The following is a 10399-nucleotide window of genomic DNA, read 5'->3' as shown; positions in this document are numbered from 1 at the left end:
ATTGCCACACAGGAAGCAAGTTCTCCAGCATGAACAAGTGCCCATGGGGCCCAGAGGAAGGAGCAGCTACAGCCATCAGGGAAAGCTTCACAAAGAACTGACTTTTGAACTTGTCTGAGTGACTGAGTGGGCATTTATCAAATAGACAGATTGAGGGCAGGTTGCTCCAAGAAAGGACACATCCTTTAGAGCCTTGGAAGTGTAAGAATCATATATGCTGAGAAAAGCAAACATCAGACTGTTATAGGAGGTCGGGGTGCCTACAGGCAGCAGCAGGAAATGAGGTAAAAAGAACTCTGTGTGGCACGACAGGGGCTGTTCTAAGAGCACCGTCATGTCGCACATTCAGAATGTAATGAACACCTAAGATGAACATGGATCTTGGTGAGAATTCACAAGGCCAGGGGGCATGAGTGGGAAATGTGAAGAGTACGTCATTGGGGAGGGGTGGGGGTGGTGGGAGAGAGAATGACTGGGGCACACGGTGGGTGAAGAGTGTTGGTAAGGAGTGGCTTGTTCCACTTGGGGCCCCATGAAGTGCCTGATTGAGACACAATAAGTAAGGCCACCCCTTAGTTGAGAGGATGGAAGAATCTGAGGAGAGCATCAGCTTTGAAGCCCACACTACAATTCACTTTGATTGCAGGCAACTAGATAAAGGTCAAGTTTCTAACAGGAGAATGAGCTGTACCTAGTACCCACACAGCCTATTTCAACATGTTCCCCTAACACAGTGGAGCCTTGGGCTCCATCCAGGAGAGCAGGGGCCACAGAGCCCAGAGTCTGTCTTCCCTTCACTGCTGCAAACCTCTGCAGAAGGCGGTTCTCACAGCAGCTCCAGGGCTGCTCTCTGCAGAGACAGTGAGCAGGACAGAGCAGCAGCAGCACCCACCATGCTTGGCAGAGAAGTTTCTGGGAATTCCAGATTCTTGAGTGAGCTAGACTTGACAGGGGACTGGGCATCTTGCATCAGTTCATTCAGTTCAGTCACTCAGTCATGCTCAACTTTGTGACCCTATAGACTGCAGCATGCCAGGCTTCCCTGCCCATTACCAACTCCAGGAGCTTACTCAGACTCATGTCCATTGAGTCGGTGAGGCCATCCAACCATCTCATCCTCTATCGTCCCCTTATCCTCCCGCCTTCAATCTTTCCCAGCATCAGGGTCTTTTCCAAGGAGTCAGTTCTTTGCATCAGGTGGCCAAAGTATTGGAGCTTCAGCTTCAGCATCAGTCCTTCCAATGAATATTCAGGACTGATTTCCTTAAGAACAGACTGGTTGGATCCCTTGACTCTCAAGAGTCTTCTCCAACATCACAGTTCAAAAGTATCAATTCTTCAGTGCTCAGCTTTCTTTATAGTCCAACTCTCACATTTCACACATGACCACTGGAAAAACCATAGCTTTGACTAGACGGACCTTTGTTGGCAAAGTAATGTCTCCACTTTACTGTATGCTGTCATTTCTTCTAAGGAGTAAATGTCTTTTATTTCATGGCTGCAATCACCACCTGCAGTGATTTTGGAGCCCAAAGAAAATAAAGTCTGTCACTATTTCCATTGTTCCCCATCTATTTGCCATGAAGTGATGGGACCAGATCCCATGATCTTATTTTTCTGAATGTTGAATTTTAAGCTAGCATTTTCACTCTCTTTTTTCACTTCCATCAAGAGGCTCTTTAGTTCTTCTTCACTTTCTGCCATATGGGTGATGTCATCTGCATATCTGAAGTTATTGATCTTTCTCCCAGCAATCTTGATTCCAGCTTGTGCTTCATCCAGATGATGTACTACTCTGCATATAAGTTAAATAAGCAAGGTGACAATATACAGCCTTGATGTACTCCTTTCCCAGTTTGGAACCAGTCTGTTGTTCCGTGTCCAGTTCTAACTCTTGCTTCTTGACTTGTATACAGACTTTTCAGGAGGCAGGTCAGGTGGTCTGGTATTCCCATCTCTTGAAGAATTTTCCAGTTTGTTGTGGTCCACACAGTCAAAGGCTTTGGCATAATCAATAAAGGACATTCAGGGATGGATGGGCCCTACTACTATACACGGAGAGGAAAGTCAGAAGGTGTATTTAGGCTATAGAAAGAACCGTTAGCTGGGAATACAGGAAAGAAAATACAAAGTTTGGCTATGAGGCTATTGGAACATTCTAATGGAATGATGAGGGCAGGCATGCACTGAGGATAGGGTTGTAGGAATATAACTAAGGAATTTATGAGATAGATGTATACCTCTTTTTCCCAGCTGAAAGGACAATTTCTTGTGGCAACTGCTTTCCTAGGGCTGGCAGCAAGAGATACAACAATCTGAAGCACCCGAAAATGATCCCTGGTGTCTACTTGGCACTGTTTACAATGACCTAGCTAAATGAGCTGGGAGCGGGGGGTGGTTAGGGTTCTTCCTATAGGAGGGGTGGCTCCAAAGCTCAATTTCCCACAGTAACAGTGACTCTTTCTTGAAGAAGGGGGCTACAAGGTGTGCCCCATGGTGACCAGGCACTGAATAGCCAGTTCCCTAGACCACCTTTGTAAATAGCTGTCCCTCAAACATGGCATTGAGACCTCTGTGTATCCCCTAGTAACAAAGCTGCACTCATACTTGAACTGTAGCAAAAGAGAATGGAAGATGGGAAAGAACAGGGACATAAAGTGTCCCCAAAAGGCATCCTGAGATGGTGGGAAGGTGGCAGGGTGGTGGAGCTGGGTTACCTTCCCTTTTCATGCTGCTTCATGGGTTCATGAGTTTCTCCTGCTCTCAGTAAGGCTGAGAGCCTTAACCCATGATACTGTGTTGCTGGAGAATTTATCTCAGATCCTGGAGTATGACAACTAATGACTGACCCATTAAAGTATCAACATTAGCTAGGGTAGAATGATTCAACCACAGTTGGCACATCCTGGAGTTATGCATTTTAGTAAGAGCGTATAACATGACTAAAATTGTGGTCAGACTGAAGACTCACCAACAAATAAATAAAAGGCAACCACAAATTGACTAATACATTGACAGTGATATAGAATAAAAGGTTCCAAGAGCTCCCACAGTAATCAGGATGAATCTCGATAAAACACACAATAGTCATTAAATTCTCAAAGGCTTCAGGATCCGCATCTTTATAGAAGGCCATGTGCCTCTTCAGTAAGTAAAATGCTTAGATTTCCTGCTGAAAGTAGAGTCAGATGGCAAGCAAACAGATTGGCTGATTCGGGATACAGTATTTCTAGAAGGTAATTAAAATTACAAGAGAACTAACTGCTTGTCATGCCCTTATTATATTTTCATATACCACTTAGATTTATAAAATTAAACCAGTTGAACTCTCCTTTGGGAAGTGAATAATGAAGACACCTTTGCCCAAGTTCAGCCTCACCTTTGGTCCAAGAGAAGTCACAGAACAGAAAAAAAAAGCATGGATGGAGACACTTTAAACGACAATGATGACCAACTCACTGCCAATACAAGAAAATCACTCCTTTGATTCTACAAATTTAGCTTGATGTAAATTTTAGTAATTTTTCTAATTCCATGCATCTGCGCCCTACACAATTTCATTTATTTGCATTGGCCATATAATCCTCAGCTCTTACATCACAATTAAAATCAATTTAAGATAATTATTCTTTTCAAGATAGATTTGTGACTTTTGCCTGTGCTTTGAAGTGATGTAATTATGGTAGCTGTGTTAGATCAAAAAGCACTGCACCAGAGATGCTTACTTGAATCCTACTGTAAAGTGAAGGACATTCAGAGGGACAACTTGGATCTTGGAGCTGCGGGGCTCTGCTCCTGTGTACGACAAGCTAAAATAAGGCCAACTTTCAAACATCTATTTTAAGAGGCAGATGAGAGAATTAAAACCAATGACACTTTAATACCCACCAAGACTGTGTTTCAATGATTGTAGGGTGAAGGCTGGGCTCATTATTATCTTTCAGAGCATCTTCTCATAGTATCAAAATCAAGAATTGTTGTCATTTGATCTCAGGGCAAACATGACATTTCATTGCCAGCAGAACACAATGTTTTTATTTCTTTCCTGCTTACATCCCACCTCGCCTCTCACTTGTATTTGTGTGTGTGTGTAACTTGCTCTTGCCCTCTCTAATTCCTCAGTATTTTGAACAGTATTGGGTGGGAGGAGGGAGAATATTCCACTTCTGCAGTCTGTTCCCTCAGCTTGTATACAGCACCTTCCCTCTGTTGCAAGTCAGAGTCCACTGTTGCTAACGGAACAGAATCTGGTGTGTCCTGGGAAGAAATGACCACAACAGTCAGGAGGAAACTTGCCAAATAGGAAGGCAAGAACTGGCTCAACGACTCAGAGGACACCATGAGTTAAAAAACGTAATTTATTTAAAAAATGAAATCTCATCCTCAAAATTTCTTTGTTGGGATGCCTAGTGTGGCCAGACAGCTGTGAAGGCAATCAGATGTAGGAAGAGAGCTGAACTGAGGCCAGAGGGCATCAGGGAATTCCAGGTAAGGTGTGGCAAGGTTTGATCTCTCCTTGGCTTTTAGAGAAATTGTGGAGAAGCAGTTTTCTAGAGGCATCCACCATTTAACATAGGGCTGAAGGAAGAACTGGCCATGGTACTCCCTTTCTGGAAGCTTCTGGAGGATTATGCTGGTACAGAACAAAGCCCACACTCTTGCCTTCCCAGTCTGATAGGAGCTCCGTCTCTGCCACTCTCTGCCAAGTGCACGAGGTCCAGTCAAAGCGTCCTTCTCACTGCCCCGGGATGTATCTCTCAGTTCCAGTCTTTGCCTACTTTGCCCACGTTGCCTTTTTTACCAAGAATGGTTCTTTACCTCCCATGGCCCCTCTGTAAAACTCTAGCCACTATTTTGGGTCCAGTTCAGACTCTCCTAGTAAAGTAAATGTCGCTCAGTCGTGTCCGACTCTTTGCAACCCCATGGACTGTAGCCTACCAGGTTCCTCCACCCATGGGATTTTCCAGGCAAGAATACTGGAGTGGGTTGCCATTTCCTTCTCCAGGAGATCTTCCCAACCCAGGGATCGAACCTAGGTCTCCCGTGTTGTAGGCAGACGCTTTACCATCCGAGCCACCAGGGAAATCTAAAACTCTCCTAGACAGAATTAATACTTCATCCCAAAACACTCCCTTTTTTTTCTCAGTATGGCTGAATATCTATTTCTGCATTTTTCTATCTCTCTGTATTCTTCTCCCACTCTAGCACTCTTTCTTTACACACACACACACACACACACACACACACACACATATACACACACACACAGTTGCTCTCTCTTGGTCTGCAATGCCAAAATCTCACCAATTTTGAAAGCTGAAAGTTTTTTTTTTTTTCATAATTCACTTGGCAGCAACACTGGAATTGAATTTACTTATAACCTTGATTGATTTCACTGTTATGAGAATCCATGCATTTTCTGTACCCTCCCTCATAAACAAAGACAAAATAATCTCCGCTTGACCTCAGGCTGCCGCGACAGACCTCACTGAAAGTATCAGATCATGTTTAGTGTATGTAGTACTGACCAAAGACTCGTGTGCATTCCAAGAACCAGAAGTGCTCCTGGAAGAATCCCCCTTTTTTTGGATACAAAGAACCTGCTGGGCTGGCAAGTCCAGGGGGAGAAACACCCAGACTCAGACCCACGCCCACAGGGGCCCTTCTCATTCCCCTCCTTCGGAGCACTGTGGCGTCCAGCCCAAGGACCCCTGTGTACGGCAGTGTTTCACTCTGCAGGAGGCTCATCTGCAGGCCTTGCCTAGGTAATCCATGTATGTTCTTGCCTCTTGCTGAGATGGATGGCTGGGGGTCAGTGCCCTTAAGCTTTCTAGAGGCTCCTGGAGGGTATCTCTTAATCTCAGTATTTTCTCAGGCATTAGCAAAGGTTGTATAGCACTACCCTTCACTGTTCCTTCAGAGCATGCTTTCCTGACATTGAATCTCTTATTTTTAGTACCTTTTGAAAACTTTATAGGTAGATCATCACACCTTGGTTCTATTAATCCCCTCAATTTATCTCTTTTCTTGCATTTTACTGTAAGTAGCAAGAAAAAAAAAAGGCTACACCTTCCAAATTTCATTTGAAAACCTCCTCAGGTAAATAGCCAAGTTCATCATTTACAAAAACTGCTTTCTACATACCTACAGGACCCAATTCTACTAAGGTCTCTGCCACCATATATCAAGGATGTCCTATTCTTCAGTTTCTACGAAAAGTTCATTTCATTCTGAGCTCTCACCAATAGTTACCTTCCCTTCCAGAGACTGTATTTTTTTTACAACAATTAAGTGTTCTTTAAGGAAGTTTATGTATCCTTTTGGGGCTTCCCTGGTGGCTCAGAGGTTAAAGCGTCTGCCTCCAATGCTGGAGACCCAGGTTCGATCCCTGGGTCAGGAAGATCCCCTGGAGAAGGCGATGGCACCCCACTCCAGTATTCTTGCCTGGAAAATCCCATGGACGGAGAAGCCTGGTAGGCTACAGTCCACGGGGTCACAAAGAGTCGGACACGACTGAGCGACTTTTACTTTCTCTTTACCCTCCTCACTGAGTCATCAACATCCAAATTCCCACCAACAGCCTATTCAAGACAGTCCAGGCTCTTCCAATCATGCTTGTTTAAACCCTTCCAGCCTCTTCCCAAAGCCCAATTCCAAGCCACCTCCACATGTCAGGTATCTGATACAGCACCTCCTGCTTCCAGGTATCAACATCTGTATCAGTTTCTATTGCTGCTGTAACAAATTATCACGTGCTTAGTGGCTTTAAAAAGTCTACTATCTTACTGTACAGTTGGATAGGTGAGCAGTCTGACATAAAATCGTGGGCTGTGTTCCTTTGTGACAGCTTTCGGGGCAGATCTGTCCTTTCCCTTTTCCAGCTCCCAGAGGCCACAGAGGCCGCCGTCTCCCTTGGAGTTGGCCCTCCTTCTCCATCTTCAAAGCCAGCAGTATTGCGTCTTCCTGACCCTTCTTCCACACTGACATCTGCATCTGACTAACCACAGGCAAAGAAGATTTCTCCTTGTAAGTACTCATGTGCTTAGGTTAGGCCTACCTGATAATCCAGATCAATCTCTATATTGTAAGGTGCTTAACTTTCATCGCATATGAAAAGACCCTTTTTTACTTTCATAGGAATTAGAATTAGACAGGAACATCTTTAGGGAGCTGTTATATTTTGCGAACTACTCAAGCTTACTTCAGATTTCAGAGGCCTCAGTACAGCAAGTGAAAAACATATCATAATGAAACTACTCTGTAATGAAGTTGACGAAAGATGATCAGATAGCAGTCATCTTCGGGCCCTGCCTTTTAGCTCCTACTCATTGCATACCTGTTAATTAATGGTTTACAATCATAAACCGTTGTTTATATGTTATACAGCTCTATAGAATGAAACATGCTTTTGGTCTCACGGATTAACTGATGAAACCCTCATTATGTTAATATCATGCATTTACTCCCCGTGTTCAACATGTTTTCTCTCATGTTATCCAGACAGAAAACAAATCAAAAATATACAGTGAGTGTGACATTAACTTAATTAAGTTAATGCAATTTATACTGTCAATGACAAAATAAATATTTTGCTTACCAAGTTAACTTTCTGTTTTACTGTCTTTAATGACAAGCTTAAGTAGTTGGACTTTAAATGTCAACTCAAGGGATATGCAGCATTTGGTGCTTATAACAGTACCAAAATGAGAAGAGCACTCCTATCAACTCCAGGTGGTACATAAGAAAACAGTGGCACACAGACATCAACAACTCTGCAAAAATTTTATAGCTGGTTAGTAGCAAATCCAGACTTAAACCCAGAAAATGTGAATTTAGAGTCTATGCTCTTAACCACTACACTTTGTAGCATCCTAATGAGATTAGATTTATTGTTGATAGTGGCTTAAGGCTTAATAATTAGGTAATCTTAATGTAAGCTGGGCTCCTCATTGTCCAGTCCAGTCTGAGCAGGGACTCACTTAACAGAAGAATACTAATTTTATTTTTTAAAATTGGGTTTAAACACATTACCATCAAAATGTCAAGGATACTCAGTCTCTCAAGGAAGTAACAGAGTCAAGACTGCACACAATCATCAAAATGCTCCTCAAATCTGTTTCCCTCACTCTCATATGTTTAATTGTGGCCTCAGGCATCCACAAAACATTCTGCTACTCTGCTGTCCTAGAAACAATTTGAGCGTGTGTGTGTGTAAGCAAGCATGCACACAGACAGAGGCACACACTAAATCCCAAGTTTAATGACAAGACGACTGTCCCTAGACATATCTGATTTATAACTCTTGAACTGTAACTATTTAGCATCCTGACTCGCAAAATAAACGGATATGACTACATGAGATGTAAGTTTCCAGCAAGTTCTGAAAATTCATCCTCCAAGTGGAACTTGGAGATTACATTAAGCAAAGTCTTAGTGTTCAGCTGAATGTTGATTTTTAAAATTTCTAAGACTTATAAAGGTCTTTTTAATGTATTAAACATACTCCTCGGTCTTTAATTAACCTAGTTAGCATCTCTCTTTTTCAGTTATGTGAACTGCTAAGTGGAGTGAATGAACTAAGAAAATTTCAAAGTTCCTTCAAGCACCAACATTCTATCATCCTCTGGTTAAGTAACTCATACTACAGTGGGTTCTGCGCACAAAAAATTTGAAATACAGCCAAGAGATTGGAAATTCAAACTGTTAAGTCTTTATGTATTTGCAGCTTAATTGTGGGTTTTATTGTAACAGAGTATCAAATGGGACCTCAGTTGTCTAGAATTTCATTTAAAGCGTCTAACTGTAAATGGAGACAGGGACAATAAATTCTACCATATTCTGAAGAGAGAAGTTAGATACATCTCTACAAATCTCTAGAAAATTTCCAGTAACAGCCGCACATAAGAGCTGATATAACAGAAGGCAAGAGATCTATTGTAGAAAGGAAACCTCACAAAGAATCTTTCACAGGTGAGAACGTTGTGGTGTTTACCCTTCCTGTCCTGTGCTTTTAATTCACTGCCACCAAATCAAGTGAGGGGTTGCCAAGAGAGCTACTCAGAGTGGCTGTTTTCCAGAAGAAGACACTTTTATTTCATTCATCCCCCGACTTGTACCAAAGTTCCTGTAGAAACAGATAGGCCCGCCCACACTGCCACAAGAGAAGAGGAGCATAATAGAGATCTTGGCAGAGCTCAGGGGTTTTGCAGTTAGGGAACACATATGAACGCAAGACTCCTCGTCTGGAGAAGATGAAGGTGAGAAAAAGTTTGAAACACCCCTCAATATAAAATAAGGAAACAGGGCACCAATGAGGGCAAACTGCACTTTCATGGTTTGGACAAGCAAGAGTTTCCCAGCAAGCATCTCAATACAAAGATGGTTGCTAGGCTCAAATCCCACTGCTGGGCATACACACCGAGGAAACCAGAATTGAAAGACACACGTGTACCCCATGTTCATCGCAGCACTGTTTATAATAGCCAGGATATGGAAACAGCCTAGATGTCCATCATCAGATGAATGGATAAGAAAGCTGTGGTACATGTACACAATGGAGTATTACTCAGCTATTAAAAAGAATGCATTTGAATCAGTTCTAATGAGGTGGATGAAACTGGAGCCGATTATACAGAATGAAGTAAGCCAGAAAGAAAAACACCAATACAGTATACTGACACATATATATGGAATTTAGAAAGATGGTAATGATAACCCTGTATGCGAGACAGCAAAAGGGACACAGATGTATAGAATAGACTTTTGGACTCTGAGGGAGAGGGAGAGGGTGGGATGATTTGGGAGAATGGCATTGAAACATGTATACTATCATGTAAGAAACGAATCGCCAGTCTACGTTCAATACAGGATACAGGATACTTGGGGCTGGTACACGGGGATGATCCAGAGGGATGATATGGGGTGGGAGGTGGGAGTGGGGTTCAGGATTGGGAACTCATGTACACTCGTGGTGGATTCATGTCAATGTATGGCAAAACCAATACAGTACTGTAAAGTAGAATAAAGTAAAATACAAATTTTAAAAAAAGTGCATTGAAAGGAATGCTCTGTGCAAAGATATGGAGAAATAGAGATGCACCAACTGGGACAGGGGCTGGGAGAGGATTCTTAAGGGTTCAGCTGGAGACTCTGTCACCCCACTAGGGACTTGTGCAATATGGGTGACCCTGTGAAGTGGGTCACCTCCAGTGAACCTATGAAAACACTGCATTTCAATGCTTGCCACAGCAGCAGTGTTAGTTGCTCAGTCGTGTCTGACTCTTTGTGACCCCATGGACTGCAGCCCACCAGGCTTCTCTGTCCATGGGATTCTCCAGGCAAAAATACTGGAGTGGATTGCCATTCCCTTCTCCAGGGGATTTACCCAACCTGGGGATCA

At 42.9% G+C, this 10399-nt stretch overlaps 1 non-coding gene across 1 annotated transcript; it reads left to right on the top strand.

The window, feature by feature from the left end:
* Positions 1-6328: 6328 nt before the first annotated feature.
* Positions 6329-6401, top strand: TRNAW-CCA (transfer RNA tryptophan (anticodon CCA)). Its single transcript has one exon. It is a non-coding gene; the product is annotated as a tRNA-Trp (tRNA).
* Positions 6402-10399: the final 3998 nt, after the last annotated feature.

Source organism: Ovis canadensis, chromosome 7, assembly GCF_042477335.2.
Source record: "Ovis canadensis isolate MfBH-ARS-UI-01 breed Bighorn chromosome 7, ARS-UI_OviCan_v2, whole genome shotgun sequence".
Classification (NCBI taxonomy): Eukaryota; Metazoa; Chordata; class Mammalia; order Artiodactyla; family Bovidae; genus Ovis; species Ovis canadensis.
Note: the sequence above shows the minus strand (reverse complement) of the source record. Positions and strands in the feature narration are given on the sequence as shown.